We start from the raw sequence: 18,356 nt of genomic DNA, 5'->3' as shown, positions 1-18,356 counted from the left end.
TACATATAACCCACCCACCCAATTTTTTACAATATTTTCAAATGTCCACTTTGTTTTAAACTTATTCCAAGTTCAAAGGAAGAAATATATAACGCCATTAGATAATCAAAAATTACTGGAGTAATTAGAACTAAAAAAATAAGATAGCTAGCCCATGGTATAATATTTAACACAGTCACAAAAGAAGTCGTGAACTGGAAACCAGAAAGAAAAAGATCGTAGAAATGATGGCATGACAGAGTTTCAAAAGGTCATCATATCACTAGAAGTGGAAAATTGTAAGAAAATAGCTCTGGAAAAAAAAAAGATGAAAGGAAATGTGTTTTGTAGCAATTGACCTTAACGACCCGTGAATCTGTTAAAAAAAATATGATATACTATACTTTAATAGTGAACTATGTGTATGTATAATCATTAGAAAATACTTAAAATATTAATTGATATAAGCCACCTTTTAATAAAAAATGTTATTTTCCAAGTAGTAATATAACATTTTTTTTTAATCTTTAATTCTTAATAACAGTATAATATTCGTTAGCGAATGTGTTATGCATACATTCATAATTTATCCGTTTGTTAGGATCGAGGAACCCTCAGCATTAAAGTTAATGACCCATCGATAACGATGATTTCCATTTTTCTAGATGTTTTCTTTTTTTGTTTTTTTTTTTTATTCACCTCGTTTTTTGAAACAGTATCATCACAGCTTAAATCCATGGTTAGACAATATAGTAAAGTTATAAAATTATAATATATTTACAATACACTGTAATTATTTTATTAGTATATACTCATAATAATTACCAATTATATCCAAAAATTATTAACGATCATGATAAAGATAGAAATTAATGCAAAATAACAATATATTTTAAGTAATTTTAAAATCATTATTATTTTTTAAATGTCTTACTTTTTCGAAAGACAGAATACATTTAATTTATTATTAAAAAAATTACAGATTTTTTCTGAGAATTTCAATGCATAAAAATCGATTTATTAACTAGTAATTCATTAGTTACATAAATATATTCAAAGATCGGATAAATGCATATTGATATGACTAAAATTTTGTGAGATATACGATATATCTCTAATTATTATTTCTCCGCTGAAAGATCATATTTTAATCTATCTTATATAGTATAATAATTAACTACTCATTTAAAATTCACAAAAAATATTTTTCTTCAGAATATGAAATTAAAAATGTTTCTCATAATTATTTAAAATTAAATTAAAATATTTTCGAAAACGTAAATATTTTCGGACAGTGTTTACCTTTAAAATAATCACTCTGAACACATTAAAGTGCATACACGATGAAAATAAACAATGTACACTACTAATATACAAAATTCAACCGTGTATTCAATCACTAACATAATAATGATTTATTTTATTTCTTACAATATTTTAGTATAGAAAATGTTATTTAGTATTTAGTAAAATGTTCTAGATTTTTGGACAAAAGCTGTTGTTTGAATCTATCACCGACCGTCATTGTACCGAATTCACCTATAAACCTAAGTATGATCAAATATGCATAGTATATTATCAAAGCACCATATATAATAACAATATCACTTACCTTGTCGTCTTATAGATTATATACTTTACCGTAAATATTGGTCTAGCAATGTACCGGAGATTAATGGACTCCGTCTGGTACTGTTTATACTGTTATATTATTATTATCATTTTCTGAAGAGAGTTGAAGATGTTGGATTCACTTCAAAAATACAAAAATAATTAAGGATGCAAGAAAAATTTAAAATAATTTGTCTTGAGTATCTTAATAGTTAAAAATTAATATTATTTATTTTTTTTAGAATTTGCTTATATCATAATATTATTGGCAACCATGATTCTCGAGAATAATATTATTATGAACAAAATTATCAAGTATTTTATTAATTTTTTTTTTTTAAAGCTTTTGAAATAGTTTTTGAGATGAATAGTTAGTTCTAAACATTAGTTATTTTAACATTGGATTCACCATAAATATGTTAAACTAATTCAATAATTATAAATACAATGATTAAAAATTAAGTAAATTATTCATTGATAAATATTTTTTACAAAATAATAGTTGTATGGATTATGACATAAACAATTTAATGTAAAATGTAAGTAAAAAATTGCCAAAATGACTGACATAAGACTGGGCGCGATCATTAGTTTCTGTGTGAGTCATGAGTGTTTCATGGGGGGCGATTGCTTAAAATTGTAGTAGTATTTTGTATTAATTAATAATATATTTACAACTATTTTATAATGTAACTGGCGTGTAGATATTATATAATATCAAATATCTAACTCCTCATAGATAAGTATAATATGCATTTTAAATAAGTTCTATTGTGTTACAAATACATTTTTACTTTTAACTGTGTCTTATGTTTATTATCTTTCCGGAAACATCGTAAAAACTAAAATGCAATAAGGCACACAGTCATTAAGTATTTCAAAGTTTCGTTGATTATTTTTCTGATAGCTATACCTTTATAATAAAAAGTATTTCAGATATAATGCGTAACGACTAACAATATTTCGTTTTTTTTTTTCAAATTAAAAATACTCGCCCAATAGCTGATACAATAAAAATACAATGTTATACTTTTATAAAATTATATTTTTCTATATTTATCTCTGCTGACATCATGTTAAAATTATCATACCAAAAGCAGACAGAACACAAATATCTAAAAGTTCATAATAATTTACGCTTTTAGCATCAACAAACACCAAAGAATGCAAATAAACAATTTTAGAGTAAAATGTTTCGTGTAACGCTCGACTGCGTTATTGTATTGTTGTTTATAACTAATATTAGTTATTTTAAATGTTTATTATTTTCTGTTTCAGATAACAAATAATTATATTTTTAAAGCAATTTGTCCAAATAACAATGAAAAACAACTTGAAAATTGTTTTATTAAAATTTGTTATAAGTTTTAGTTTAAGTTAAGTTTTATTAATAAATAAATAAAAAAAAAAAGCCATTCTACAAAGATGAAACATGGGAAACTACCTCAAACAATTAAATAAGTACCTAGGTATTGCACTAAATTTTTCATATTTTTGGTATCATATTGGATCTTATATCTAACACGTTTGTGACAGTTTTATATCAGCAGTGCATAAGATGCAACGATAAATCATCCACAAGGATTTGAAGTCAGACAACGGATTTAAGCTACACACTAACGCCTATAGTTAGTAAGTAGACATTTCCTTTTGATAAAATTTTCATCACTTTGGACATACCTATTTTTTACCTCAATAATTAAAAATAGCAGGCTCTCAGATATAAAATATTATACTACTACCACATCACCTCCCAAAGTCATAACAGTTTAATACAGTTACTATAAATCATATAAACAATCATATTATTTCAAAAATGAAAAAATAAAATCTTCTATTCTTATAAAGTTAAAAAAAATAACTAGTTTGAATTTATCTAACTTTGGAGACAAAAACAATAGGATCTGTGTGTGACTATAAATTGTTTTATACATTTTTAAAAAAAATATTACAAATGACGCAAGATTTTAAGATAAAATTACAGTATTTTTTTGTCATTTTAAATTCACCTCGCGTAACTACAAAAGTCATATGAGAAAAATGGTTTTCCCGATTTTTTTAAATCATATTCACAAAAAAAGATATTTTGTATATGAATTTATTAGCAATATTTCTAAAAAGTTTATTAAAATTGTATTCATTAGTTATTAGTACCAATTGTTATAATATACCATACAGATAAGTATATGTAAGGCAGTTAAAAGTATTATTATGTATTTTATCATTCTATTTATTTAAAGCCATTAATTGTTAAAACAAAACAAAAACAAATTGATTATATCTGCGATGCCAATACAATATAATTTACCTAATAATCAAGTCAAACATTTTTATGGTGTTTATTTACCCCTGCCAAAAATTACATAAAAATATTACCAAACAAATTTCAAGTACAATCATTCAGAAGGAGCTCAACATTATAATAATGTCCGATCTTGTTGGCTCAACTACGGTCGCCGCATGACAATTGAAAATAAATTACGAGTACGAATTATGAACCTCAACGTCAGTTTATTATAAAAATAAAATAATACAAAATATTTTAACGAATGTTCGTATCCTCATCTCCAATTTTTTTAAATTACTGAAATAATTCCAATTTTCTACCGAAAACCTACTTTGAGATTGACGATCAGAGCATATTTTTCTATTCTAAACATTCATGGCTCTATTCTTAATCTAAAAAATAATTTGTTTTAAAGATCAATAAAAACCAAAAGTTATATTCAACTTGAGTTTTTTAAAATAAAACCATGTGTCACTTATGATTATATCACAATAATAGATTACATGTAAAACGTTCGCTTGCGAACTAATGCATTTCTAAAGCAATTTGAAACGCATTATTCTTTTCTCGTACTCACGTGTACATTACATTATTATAAGCATTCATTTTTTTAAATATTATTTAAAATGATAAAATGTAAGAATAAAGAGGGAATTATAAAAAAAATGATATGAAATATATTATAATGTGACGTTTGTTTATCAATGACATACTCGACATAATGAAAGTATATTTTGAAAGCACAACAGAAGAACGTTTGTGTATATTTTTTTTCATTATTTTTGTAAATAATCGTCGAAATAAACTTATTAACGAATACAAAACGTGTGTAAATATTTTATTACGCTTCTGTTCACGATTTCTAACCAAACACCATCACAAACTATTTTGATACAAGTATCAAATAGGTAGTAGGGTTGATAGTAAACAACAACAACTGCAGTTGATCCTGAATGTTGCTAAAATAAATCAAATAAAAATATTTAAAGTTTTAATTTTTTATTTACACGTTTAAAAAAAAAATGTTTCAAAATTTGTAAAAATTAAATGTGTACGGGTATATGGATACAAGCTTACTGAATATTTTAATATTATTAATCATATTAATCACACTATGCAGTGTGTAGTTGTGTCTAAATGTGTAAATGACCACTATATACCAACTTCTTTGAATGGAAACGGCTGGTCGGTTATCAGTAATTAAAAAATTAAAAATTAGTTTGTTTATCGATTACATCAATGGCCTAAAAAGAAGATTTTATATAATTTTTAAATGTACCTACTTTATACGTTGAAGCAAATATTAGTCTGGTTTCCTTCAAATAACACCACTATCGATGTACTAATGATACGTTTCAACTCATTTCAATAACAAAATCATGTTAACGCAGTGTTTAAATAAGCAACTGTTGTTGTACCCGTTTTCAAATATTACGTATCTTGTACAATAACATTAGTACAATATATAATAATAATTACTTATATATTATTATAGTTGAATATATTTCTTCCTCAGTAATGGTATTTTCCATTTGAATAGCAATCTCGAAAACTTCCATACAGACTTCTGTCAAATCTAGGAAGTCGATTACAAAAAGAATCGCCCGAAACATATTTATTGATGCTGTTCGAACTTTGATTGCAACAAAATTTATTACTACAATTGTTTTGTTAACTTCGTTAAAGTGTATTGATTTTTTTTAATTTGATTTTATTGGTTTATTAATGCAAAAATTATACATAATAAATTATGATTGTATTGTACCGCAAGTGCACAATAAAATATTGACTACTGAGCTGTTGACAATCAGATGGTATAGCATGGTATTATATTTTACATAATTTTATTTATGTCTGATATGGGACATTCATTAGTATATTATTTACGTAAAACCATTATAGATCAAATAATATAAATATTTAATTACTATTTCTAAACGAGCCGATTTCAATTTGGTTCGGTGTAATAGACGTGTGACTGCCTAAAAATCAACCGACTAGTCGAAAATAATTACACAAATCACAAAGCACTACGTCTATAATTTCATGAACAAATCATAAAAAAAGTGATTCACTAATCAAGTTAATCTCTTTTTTCTCTTATAATGAATTTATATAATATATATGCATTTTTTGCATTTTTATAAATATACCTTATGCCTATACTTTCAAATTCTTAATTTTTTTGTACTACTTGAAGATATTCAATCTTCTGTTTTTTTATAAAAAAAAAAACTTTCTTTCATATTGTAAATTATTTAATAGATATTTGTTCTGAACATTTTGACGTACCAAATCAAAATTCGATTGAGTAGTTTTTGAGTTATCACTAAGGATAATAGGATAATAGATCCATGATAACTGATTTGGATGTTGTGTGGACTATGGATATTTGAAAATTTTAGCAACTGATATTAATCATCAAAATCTATAATTTGTAAAAAATTTCAAAGTATAATACATACTAGATCAGATATTACATCCCTGTATCATAACTTATTGAAACCATTTTTAAAGACTATTATCCTTACTATAAACATTTCAATAACTGAGAATCTAATCATTTAAATTGTGAATCAAGTAGATTAAAATTTTCAAAAAATTTTACAATTAATTATTATTCCCTACATAATTTACAGTAGAAGTGACCTATAAAATTACATAAATATTCACAATTAACTTTTTAGGGTTAAACCAAAATCCAAATATATCCATTATTAAAGAAAAAATTGAGTGCGCATGCTTAGTGAATCATTCTGTATAATATATGCACGTCAATAGATTTAAATATAATATTATAATGTCTATTTTCTGGTAAAAGCATTTTAGGTCGTGGCTGGTGAGGTAAATATATTTTTTTTTACCTATACCTACTGTTTGATTATACTTTCACTTTGAGTCAATCATAATACAATCGGGTAAAGGACGGTTTTTACCCCTCTGTTCCAAGTTTAATTGCGTCCCAAATGTTTGGAACAAACATTGCCTTTGGCGCTAATCGTGCAATGTGTACAGATGCCAGAAATAGTATTTTTGAGAATTACGCTGCGGTATATCTCGTTCGTCATAATAACGCGATTGAAAAAAAATAACACATGAATTACGCATTTACGGTGGTGTTTGCATTCGTAACGTAAACCAGGAGAATACGAAGAAACGGTTTTAATATTAATTAATAGCATATTATAATACTCAAAAAAATTCAAGTCTATTATACCAACGCTGATTTCTATAACTATAACGGTACGTGCACAGAAAAAAAACGGAACCGCTGCTGTAGTGACTGTATAATGTGTATCTTTGACATAAATTATGTGTATAATTGATAACTAATAATCATTATATAATATTATATGACATATTTCACAGCTCAGAGCCACAGAAGATTTACAAGGAATAAGGATATGTAAGAGAAGTCTCCCTACAATTTATTGTTAATAATTTGTCAAAATTGAATGTTTTTTTTTTTTTTTGAAAATTTCATATACATTTTATATAATATATTTATATTATATAAAATGTATTAGGCTCACTGAACTAAGCTATAAATCTACTAGTTTACAATATTACCTGTTTTTTTTTATACGAAATAAAAAATAAAATATGTTAAAATAATATTAATACCATAATTTTCAAAGAAGATTTTTACGTCTTTTACTGCTTATAAGCGACATGTACATTTCAACATTAATCCACCTGAGTTAATATCTCCATCTTTAATTCGGACTGGCCTTAATTTTTATTCTCTTATTGTTGGACGTATGGTATACTGATATATTATGTTTTTGTCTAGCTGATAAATGGCTTGATATCTTGTCCTAAAATATTTCATTAATAAAATGTACATGTTCCTAAATGTCAGTCCCATATTGTTTGTAATTCCATTATATTGTACATTCTACAGTTATAATAATTCTCTTGATTGCAGAGCCCGAGAATGTAATGAGATGAAAACTCTCGATTTATTTGATATGAGAGATTTGTATAGGATACAAACCATTATTTTTCAGTCATTTAATGTACATTTATTTAAAAATGTTATATCGCGTAATTTGATTTGTGAATTATATAACTTCTATTTTTACAGTAAAATATCAGAAATTTTATCCATTATTTTCAAATAAAAATAATATTTTAAGCTCCCCTGCTAACTTTTTAATGGTTGCAGCCTTTGATTACTAACAGTTATTTTCTTTAATTTGTATTCTATATTTACTTCAATAAGTCTTTCTCATTATATTTATATACAATATATTATTAAGTAACAATGGCTAATTTATTGTGCAATGTTTGTTCTTTTTCACACTCAATATTTGTAATATTATGTTTTAGGTCTTACGCCCGTGTATGTTAAATATTATATTTACCTAACCTAACCTAACTGATATTACTACCTAACTTATTTGTTCCAGTTTATAAAGCATTATTTATGTTCTGTATTAGTTAATACCTATGCCAATAGCGATTGTAATAATTTTAAGATAAGATTGTATTACCATATTATACTTAATCCCTCGTGGGCGTGTATGCTAATATAACGTTTAAATAAATAAATATAATGTATATTTTGAAGTTTTGTAATGAACATTTGAAAAGTATATTATTTTGTTTAGTTTTGTCCTACATTAATATATAGGTAATATATTATCTACATGACTTTATAAAATATTTCATGGTTAAAATATATGATTAACAAAATTCAATGGACAATATACTGTGATAATAGAGTTTGTTAGCTTTAAAATAATATTTAATCTAAACCTAACAGAAAAAAAAAATTATAAAACTGAAAGTGTTAGAAGTAAAGGGGGAAGTAGGGTTGAACTTGTTTTGATATTGGAGAGATACCAGTGATATCAAAAACCTCCCTCTAAATACGTCCCTAGCTGAATGTATTAATTTGTATGGCTAACAGTATAGGTACAATTATAATTTACTACTTATAATTATATTATTATTTTGCACGTACCGAAATTATTGTACACACAATCGATTTGACTGAACAAAAAAGATCCTTTGTATACGCCCCGTAAACTGAATTTCACGAACTATTAACCGCAAGTATGGTATTCCGAACCACCTATGCCCACCATGCCCAGTATGGTATTATTATTTAAATTTCCATAAAATTAATAGCATGGCCTATATGGCCAACTTTAAACCCTTGTACGCGCATTAAACCACGTTTATAATAATCGCTTTTGTGGCGAAATATCTATTAACAGTTAACACTATACGGGTAGAAAACAGTATGAGCCGTTCGATTGTCTTCGGAAAAACGCATTCAGAATTGTACACTTACCTATATATTGGCGTTCTGCACGATAGCTACAGCTATTATATTTATAGACGATCCTTACCGTTATGAAAATAATATAAACATTGTACTGTGCGATCTTTGAGGTACACTTTTGTGATTTTATTTACGATTTTTCGGACATAAACACTTTTTGAAGAAGTAAAATCGATAGGTAGGTGGACAGGGCTACTATATTTTCAGCTTGTAAAAAATACACCTATAGCGTTAGATCTTTTAAGAATAAAAAAAAGTTGTCTTGAAATCCATAAAGGAGTTCATATGATAAATATCTCTAACTAAACGTAACCTAACCTAACCTTATATCAAGTATTATAGTTACTATATTTATAATTATTGATAATCACTTGAAATGGAACTTACATGTTAACAATCTATTAGGGAAACTACGCTTCATAACCTATAATATGTTCAAACTAAAAAAAATAGTTCCAAAGCAAACAATGAGATTAGTTTATTTTGCTCTATACCAGTCCAATTTCCAGTACGGTTTATTAGTATGGGGTGGCCTTCGAGACAATATTATAAATCACCTAATAATAAATCAAAATAACGTTGTTAGAATTTGCCTTAATAAGCTTTCACTAAAAGGATCAACAATTGAAAATTATAAGGAATTAGGGGTCTTGCCAGTAAGACAATTATATAAAAAATAGCAATTATGTTCATTATTAAACAACCTGGTTTTGATCAGTTACATAGTGATAATAGTCATATAAGAGAAATTAGAAAATATGATTGTCCAGTTAAATATACCTATAAATCCTTTGGTCAAACATTTGTAGATTATCTAGGCCCGACTTATTACAATTCTATGCCTCTGGACTTTAAAAGAAATATTATTACAAGTAAAAAAATTAATATTAAAGGATTATTATATAAATATATATTTTTAGAATTGAATTATAATGTGTATAAATGCTAAATTGTATGTAATTTATATATATAACAGTTTTTTTTTCTTTTTTTGTTTGCTTTAATGCTGTATCAACTAAATGTATTACTAATTTATTTATGTTAAAACTTTACATCACTGTGTCTTTTCTTCTCTATTATTGTATTATATTTTTTAAAGTGTTCATATTCATAAGTCAATGTACGTAATATTATAAAAAATTACCTAATTATTTTATTATTATTTTATTGTATTTTATTGGTAAATGTAATAACTCCCTACCTCCAACACAAGCTATTAGCTTACAGGAGGTAGGTAATCAAAACTGTACCTATTTGTTAAATTTGTTTAATTTGTAACCATTTAAAAAAAAAAAAAAAAAAAAAAAAATAATATTCCTATTGTATAGATAGGTACCTACGGAAAAAAAACAGGCGTAAAAACTAAATGAGTGTTCTATTACATAGATTTTCTTTTTTTGAAATTCTAACTGTACCATAGTTGTTTCTGCTCACTTTTACAAATACAATTGAAAAGTTTAAAATCGATTTTCAAAAAACAACCAGTTATTTTAATTGGACAAAAATATAAAGTGTCAAGACTAAAAAACAATCTTCATTGTATTTAATACAAAATAACTAACAGTCTTGATGTATCCAATTCCAATTTTTTTCAACTAGCTTTTTAGTTAATAACCTTATTTATAGTTATACCAATAGAACATACGCATATGAGAAGACCTAAACAATTATGACCACTCATTATAGTTTATTCTCCGGGATAGTGCATGTATTATATTAAGTTGGTTTAACCGTGTTACTATATTTATACATGTGTTACAGTAACTGTGCAAAATTAAGGTTGTGTTATAGACTCAATTTACATAAACAAAACTAAATAAATTCGAAAACAGTAGGTATACGCATAGTTGGCGCAGTTGAATGTAATACATTTTCTGGCGAGAGCACAAAAATTTGAATTTACGGCCACACTTGTCAACGACACCGGATCTTGTATTCAGGAAAATTACATTTTAACTGGACCCCATCCCCCTCCGGAGCTTTTATAGCACACCACAAAGTAGGTATACCAAAAATAAAATAAATATAGAAATACTTGTTTTCCCCCATTTTAAAATAAATTGTATTTTATAAGGAGTTTTACTATTATTTTTTTTTGACAAAATAACAATGTCTTATAGGATTACATTTTATGTTTTCTTACATCTAAATACCTGCAGCACCGAATAATAAATTATATGACACAACACGTCTAATCTGTTTTTTTAGCGTTTCCACTTTTATTGAGGGAAATCAAACTATATTTCATTCCAGTAATCCAGTGTTTGTATGTATGAGTGAGTAAAAAGATAAAAACGATATTATTGATTATTTTTTTTTAGATATTATGATTTTGATAGATTTCTATAATGTTCGATGTTTTTATTTTAAGTTATTATATAAAAATTAACTACGAAAACCTGTAAAATTCTCACTTTCTATATACTAATCCTTAAATAACATGGAAAGAAGTTGATTCACTAAGTTTAAATTTCTACAGAATTATTGTTAAATAACATTTAAAAAAGTAAGAATGTAAAAATTAAAATATTTTAAAGTTCTTGTAGATTTTGATTTCTTCGTTAATATCATTGATTATAATATACATAGGTATACAATATATTATAAACATATATTTATAAATTTTATCACGTAAGTACATTTAATTATGTATAGTAAGAACATAAAGTATTGACACGTGAATTTTTAAGTTAGCAGACCAAGACTTAACCCATCATACGAGACATTCGCAGACACATGTGAAATCATTTTTTATATTGAAATAATGAAGTACATATTCAATGTTTTTCAGAACGATTTTTTATAACAAAACTTAAAAGCTATATAAAAAAAACACATCATGAAATATACACACCGACAGACTGTATACAATGATATATCATTGAATTCAAATTTAACATACACATGACCTATACGACACGTCATAATGTACAATAGAGCGATACCTACATTTTTATTAATTTTATTGTACAAATTATTCGATTATATTGACTCACTTGCCACCCTTTTTTTATACATTCAAACTTCACTAAATCAAAATTTAAGAGTTAAGAAGTAATTTGATGTCTTAAACACACATACCAATTTAAAATCTGAAAGATCATATAATCGAACAATCTGCGTATTCTTAAACCATTAATAAGTAAGTATTTTGGTTTTTAAGAGCCCAAAAATGAATTGAAAACTGTTCACGAGTAATGTAGCTATATTTCTATAATATAGTTACATAAGAATTAAATATTTCAAAATGTTGATAAATTTTTGACTATGATATTGAACAAAAATATTAAAATACTGTATTAATATATTAATATGTTTTGTTATATTATTATATTAGAGACAGCTAACTTATTATAACTTTCAATGTATAACAATAACGATATAGCAATCTACCGGCAGTATCATACAGACAAATGATTCAGATCAACGGCCGTCCAGAGCGCATCACACGAATAAAATACAATTTTCTCATCGCCACTTAATTTCACAGAGATTATTCCTGCATTTTCATTAATACGTATTACGATGTAATTAAATATTATTTACAAATAAATTGTGTTTTAATAATGATTGTTGTGCATTATATTATCGGTTTTTGCCTTATAGTAGTCATACTTCGTACATAAATTGAAATCGGATAATTTATAGTCTTTTAATCACACAAATGTAGACAGAGTTCGATCTATATCACTAAATATTATATTTACGATGAAACGTCCAACTCATTCGATAATCCACGCTCAAATACATTTTGTACCTTGTTTTTGTGACCCTATCAAATTACGCATAATGTATGCGTCTTTATTGTCAAAATTACGAAAATTATAAGCTATAAGTAGTTTGTAATAAAAAAATGTATAATGTTTAAATATGTCAATGTTTAAAAATTCAATATAATATTTCTTATGAGTACTTCATAATAGAAACAAAAAAGTAAAATATACAAACACAATTATTTTTTATAGCCATTTGAAGTTCAAAATTGAATAAAATTACATATTTTAACAACGAATGACAATATATATTTTTTATAAATCAAAAACATTATTCATAAGGACATTTTTATTTTTACTTTTTTTTATTTATTATAAAGGAACAATAAAACATTTACAATTTTTATACAAAATAACACAATAAGCTAAGTAGATAATAGTATACATAGGCATGATAGAAGCTGGATTCCATTGACTACTTCAAACTAGTTTTGTTTATTTTATTTCATTATTTTATTTTTCATTTTTAGGATATTTAAACAATTAAATCACGAGACCAATTACTCCGTTTTTATACATCTAGATGGATTATTAGAAATAGTGGCAAAGGATATATTTGATATTAAATCTTAGAGTTCATTTTTTTTTTTTTTTATATTAATCATTTGATTGATAGATCTGATGATTTTTTATAACTGTTATAAGGGTTAAGTTTGTCACATCAAACGTACTTAAATGAATAGCTCCAATAAGTTTTTGTGTGTCCGTAATCTTGGTTGCATCAAAGGAATTGAACTGGCTGATGGGAGACACGAGGCTCTTCTATTTTTATTTGTGAATGACAGAAGAGAAAAACTTTGAAAACTTCTCTGTTGTAAATATTAGGTTGTAGATCGATAAAAAAAAAACAGCGGTAGTGGATATTTCCTAGTGGATATTTTATATTTTATTATAATACATTAATTATATTTTTCGGAGTATACGAAGAAATATAAGTTATTTTTGTATTTGATCTGGTGAAATTGAGTAGTGAAAATGTCTTATTACAGCAGCTCTAAACACTTATTCATATTTGAGCTAGTTATTATCTATGGCTTCGTTATTAGACCGGAGAAGTTTGACCTAAAACTTTTACATATACCTATTATATTATTTTGTATTTTACTATACGCATTGACATTTTAAATTTATTTTAAGATATTATTTATTATTTATACTATGAACCTATTTTTACACGTTCTCGGTATTTACTAAAATATATATTAAATTATTATGCAATTATAAGAATTTATAATATAAAAACGAAAAAAAGTCAATTGTTGGTTCGTGTATATGGCCCCCGATCACCTGTTGACGCGCGGCTTATTAAAAAAAACTTCTTTATCGACTTTTTAAATGTGTAGAATTGTTATTTTTGCAAAATGTTAGTGAAATAACGCTCTGTAAAGGATCTATCCCCTTCATTCCTCCATTAATTACGCCACTACTATTAAATGTAATTAAATATCAAACTGTGTATCATTATCATACTACCGAAACTTATACCATAATATTAAGTTAAAAATAAGTCTGTAATAATTTAAATTTTCCCTCCAAATGTATAGACCAATCATAGGGCCGAATTCGTTCATAGGTTTTATTTTATGTGCCGAACGCTCATATGCATCCCGTCAAACTATCGGAAAGCGAAATCAGCTATAGATAGTCAAATAATGTATTAAGTCACGAAACCAATGATAATAATTACGAGTCAATATCGGCATGCCGTACGATATTGAAAAAAACTAAAAATAAATGTAGGTGACTACATTGACAAATTAAAATGGCGACCGTGTTTATATTTTGTTATCAGCCGTCAAGGTGGCGACTATACGCCTATACGTGTATTGGCATAACGATTACAGTATCGATGAACTCGAGTAAACAAAATATTATTATACATAATATATTGTATACCATCGGCGTAGCTAGGAATTTTAGCTGGGAAGGACAAAATATCAAAATTGTTCATAATAATCATGGATTATATAAAGTCAAATACACAAGTATATAGATTATAGATAGTAATTAGTAATTAATTTCAGTAAATGAAAATAAAAAAATAAATAATACTATATTGAACTTAATACTATACAACTTCTTATACAACTTCAATATACAGTTTTTTTAAATTACCAAGTTTTGTTCAAAAGTAAATTTTTAGCGGACGAGTAGTGTCGCAGATAGTCACTATGTAGTTTTATATCGGTTATATCCGCTCGCCGTCCGTCAAATACAGGAAGATGAACTATATTCGAGTTACCATTAAGAACAAATAGAAGAAGAACGGCTGTCACTGAGCTATGCACAAATATTTTTTATATTTATTTATGAATCGCATAAATTATATAAATAAACTGTTGATGTCGCATTCGCAATTGAAATTATTGAGTGCGTTTCATGTGTATGCGCCATGCGGTTCGTGTACGCACATTACAGTTTACATCGGTTAGTTTTAATAGTTTCATATATGATCGTGTTTTGAACGTGTAAAATGAATGATGATTAAATAAGTTGACTGTACATTAAAGTTATTACTTATCATAGTATAATCATACGGCATGGTATACCTACAGAATTTTTATTGTAATATTAATGTTATCGTTATAACACAACAATATAACATGGGTAAATAATTTAGGCGCCCCCCCTCACCTATACTATAAAAAAACCAATACGTAATACCATTATTATGATACGATTAAAATAAAATAAAGATACTTTATGGCCAATGTTAATCTCCGAGCAACACGCCTGCGCGCGTGAATAATGGACATGGAAACTCGGTGCGCGAGGTACGCCCAGAAGCGCGACGGACGACACAACCGCGGGTGGGCCATCGTCAAAGTGAGTATGGTGAGCACTTTTTCTGAACTATTAACTCTAACAATTGAATGATTATGAGAAGGGGGTCCGGACATGAGTATTATCAAAACTTATCGATATCCTTACTGAAAATAGACGTACGTAATCGGCACCGAACAAAGACATATACTCACTATGAATACGTCGGCGTCTGTCGAGATGATGAGTGATGACCATATACCAAAAGTACTATTTTAAAATTCGACGTATTTAAATATGGATCCGCACACAGCATAGTGGATACGGCGCGTCGGCGTACGCTATAAAATTGCTATCGGATAAATGTCTGATACCTTATAAGGTTAAAGTATATCATAGTCCATGGTTATTGGTTATATCGAAATAATAATAATTTACAGCTAAATTTTATCTAACAGATAACCAGTAAACGTGTTCATTGTGACACAGTGAGACCCCCGTGTACGTTGCATTGAACACACATTAATGCAACACAATATGACAACAAAATTATCAAAAATGTTGATAGTTAGTACATGCGATACCTAACCTTACTAACTTTAAATTTTTTTGCAACTCGTGAATTTTAATATCCGGTATGAACTGACTAGAACGTAAAACCCCTTTGCATACATAAACTATAGCAAAAGTCTACTAACACATAGAAAAAGCTATACAAAGAATGATCGCGATAAAATGTCTCGTATAATATTGTTATCGTTGTTATATCAAACACTTTCTTTCTCAGTTGTACAGGCACCGCAAATCTCGTTACCGTGAAGCATTCAATTAAAACAGACAAATACATAAAAAATAACTCATAACATAGCGGAATATTATAACCGGCAAAAACTGTAACTCGATTTTATTCGGTTTAATCAATACGTACATAGTGTATCATACTATCGAAATGATTAAGATAATATATCGAATCGTTATATCTTGCATTAATTATTGCAAAATACGATATCAGTCAAAATAGGGAAAGACATTTAATGGCTGTACGCAAACAAGTCGTCAGCTTACAAAAAAAGATTGTACCTATGTACGTGTATGTTCTCAATCAAGTAAAACAAGAATCTAATCCTTGTGTGATGATTTAAAAAAAAAACTACTTAATCTAATTTTTAAGGGAGTATACTTTTTGTTTAACTTCTACAATTATGATAGATCGTTTTAGGCACCGTCGTTGCATCTTTTAAAACAATAATAATGTCAGAAATTCAAAAATTTAGTACTTAAGGCCACGAAAAACTGTTTTTTTTTTTTGAAAAAACACGTTCTTCGTATTATGAGGATGAAGAAATTGTTTTCGACTCGTCAAACTTTACATACACTTAAAGGTATATATATATAAAACAATATAAGCAAATAATAACCGAGCTTCGTTCAATTTTCTTTTATATATAATATATGGCATACAGCCACCTGTTATTGGTTTATTCAAAAAAAATCTATTTAATCTAATTTTTAAGGGAGTATACTTTTTGTTTAACTTCTAAAATTATGATAGATCGTTTAAGGCACCATCGTTGCATCTTTTAAAACAATAATAATGTCGGAAATTCAAAAATTTAGTACTTAAGGTCACGAAAAACACGTTCTTCGTATTATAAGGTTGAAGAAATTGTTTTCGACTCGTCAAACATTACATATTGTTTTTGATATTGATATTGACGATGCAAAAATATAATACTGAAAGCCTTGATATCCATATAAGCATATAAAGACGTACGAAAATGCAAATTTTTTTCTTATATGTGGCCACGGCGACAATATCACTTGTTGATGGTTTTTTGAAGAAAAACTATTGATGAAATCAAAAGTTGTGTAACGTAATTTATCACTATATTATTTAAACGTATCTTAGAGTACATATATAACTTGACGGTTTTAAATAATTAATTAATAACTACTAACTATTACTTAATTTAAATTTAAATTTAATCACACTCATACTTTGTAATTTATTATATACCATACTATACTTATATATTGTATTATAATATATAGTCATTAGTTGCTCACTAGTCATTCCTCGAGGGATGATTCTATTATATATATAATTCATTAGTTTATAGTAATTTTCGTATTGACGAAAACAATATTATAGATTTATAAACATGAATTATTATAGTATAGTTTTTAAAATCAAATCACGTAAACTAACCTTGTAGCGCCATCTTGTGTTCAACTTTATTTTGAATAATATAGAAACTTGAATTTGATATTTTACCAGGCTATTTGTGTAATATGTATTTTCTACGTTTTCAATGAAGAAACTAAAAATTGAAATTTTTTTTTTTTACTTGGCACCTTTCTTTTGTCAATCATCAATTTATAGCTTAGCTATAAAATAGAACATAGGTAATATTATTATTAAATATTATAAATTATTGTACTAAATAGAATAAATTTACCATCCAACATAATGAATACTCAAACACGTATCAATGCTTTGATCTGAAGTACGCATATATGCGAAATCTCCCCCTCCATCCACCACTTGGGGGGACCAATAGTTATTGCAGTACAGCGTTTGCTAGCCTAACTCGGACTAGGTACTAGTGGTTCTTCGTAGTAGTATATATAGGTATTAGGTTGGTAGGTA

The 18,356-nt window shown here is 26.7% G+C and overlaps 1 protein-coding gene across 1 annotated transcript in view; it reads left to right on the top strand.

Annotated features, from left to right (window-relative positions):
- Positions 1-10,466, top strand: part of LOC132929954 (neuropeptide CCHamide-1 receptor-like) — a 142,986-nt gene extending 132,520 nt beyond the window's left edge. The window contains exon 6 of the mRNA XM_060995608.1: positions 7,247-10,466. The gene's annotated coding sequence lies outside the window, so the exon portion shown is untranslated. The remainder of the gene's footprint in view (positions 1-7,246) is intronic.
- The last annotated feature ends 7,890 nt before the right edge of the window (positions 10,467-18,356 follow it).

The sequence above is a fragment of the Rhopalosiphum padi genome, chromosome 4 (genome assembly GCF_020882245.1).
Source record: "Rhopalosiphum padi isolate XX-2018 chromosome 4, ASM2088224v1, whole genome shotgun sequence".
Classification (NCBI taxonomy): domain Eukaryota; kingdom Metazoa; phylum Arthropoda; class Insecta; order Hemiptera; family Aphididae; genus Rhopalosiphum; species Rhopalosiphum padi.
The sequence above is the reverse complement of the archived record's forward strand: the minus strand, read 5'-3'. Positions and strand labels throughout refer to the sequence as shown.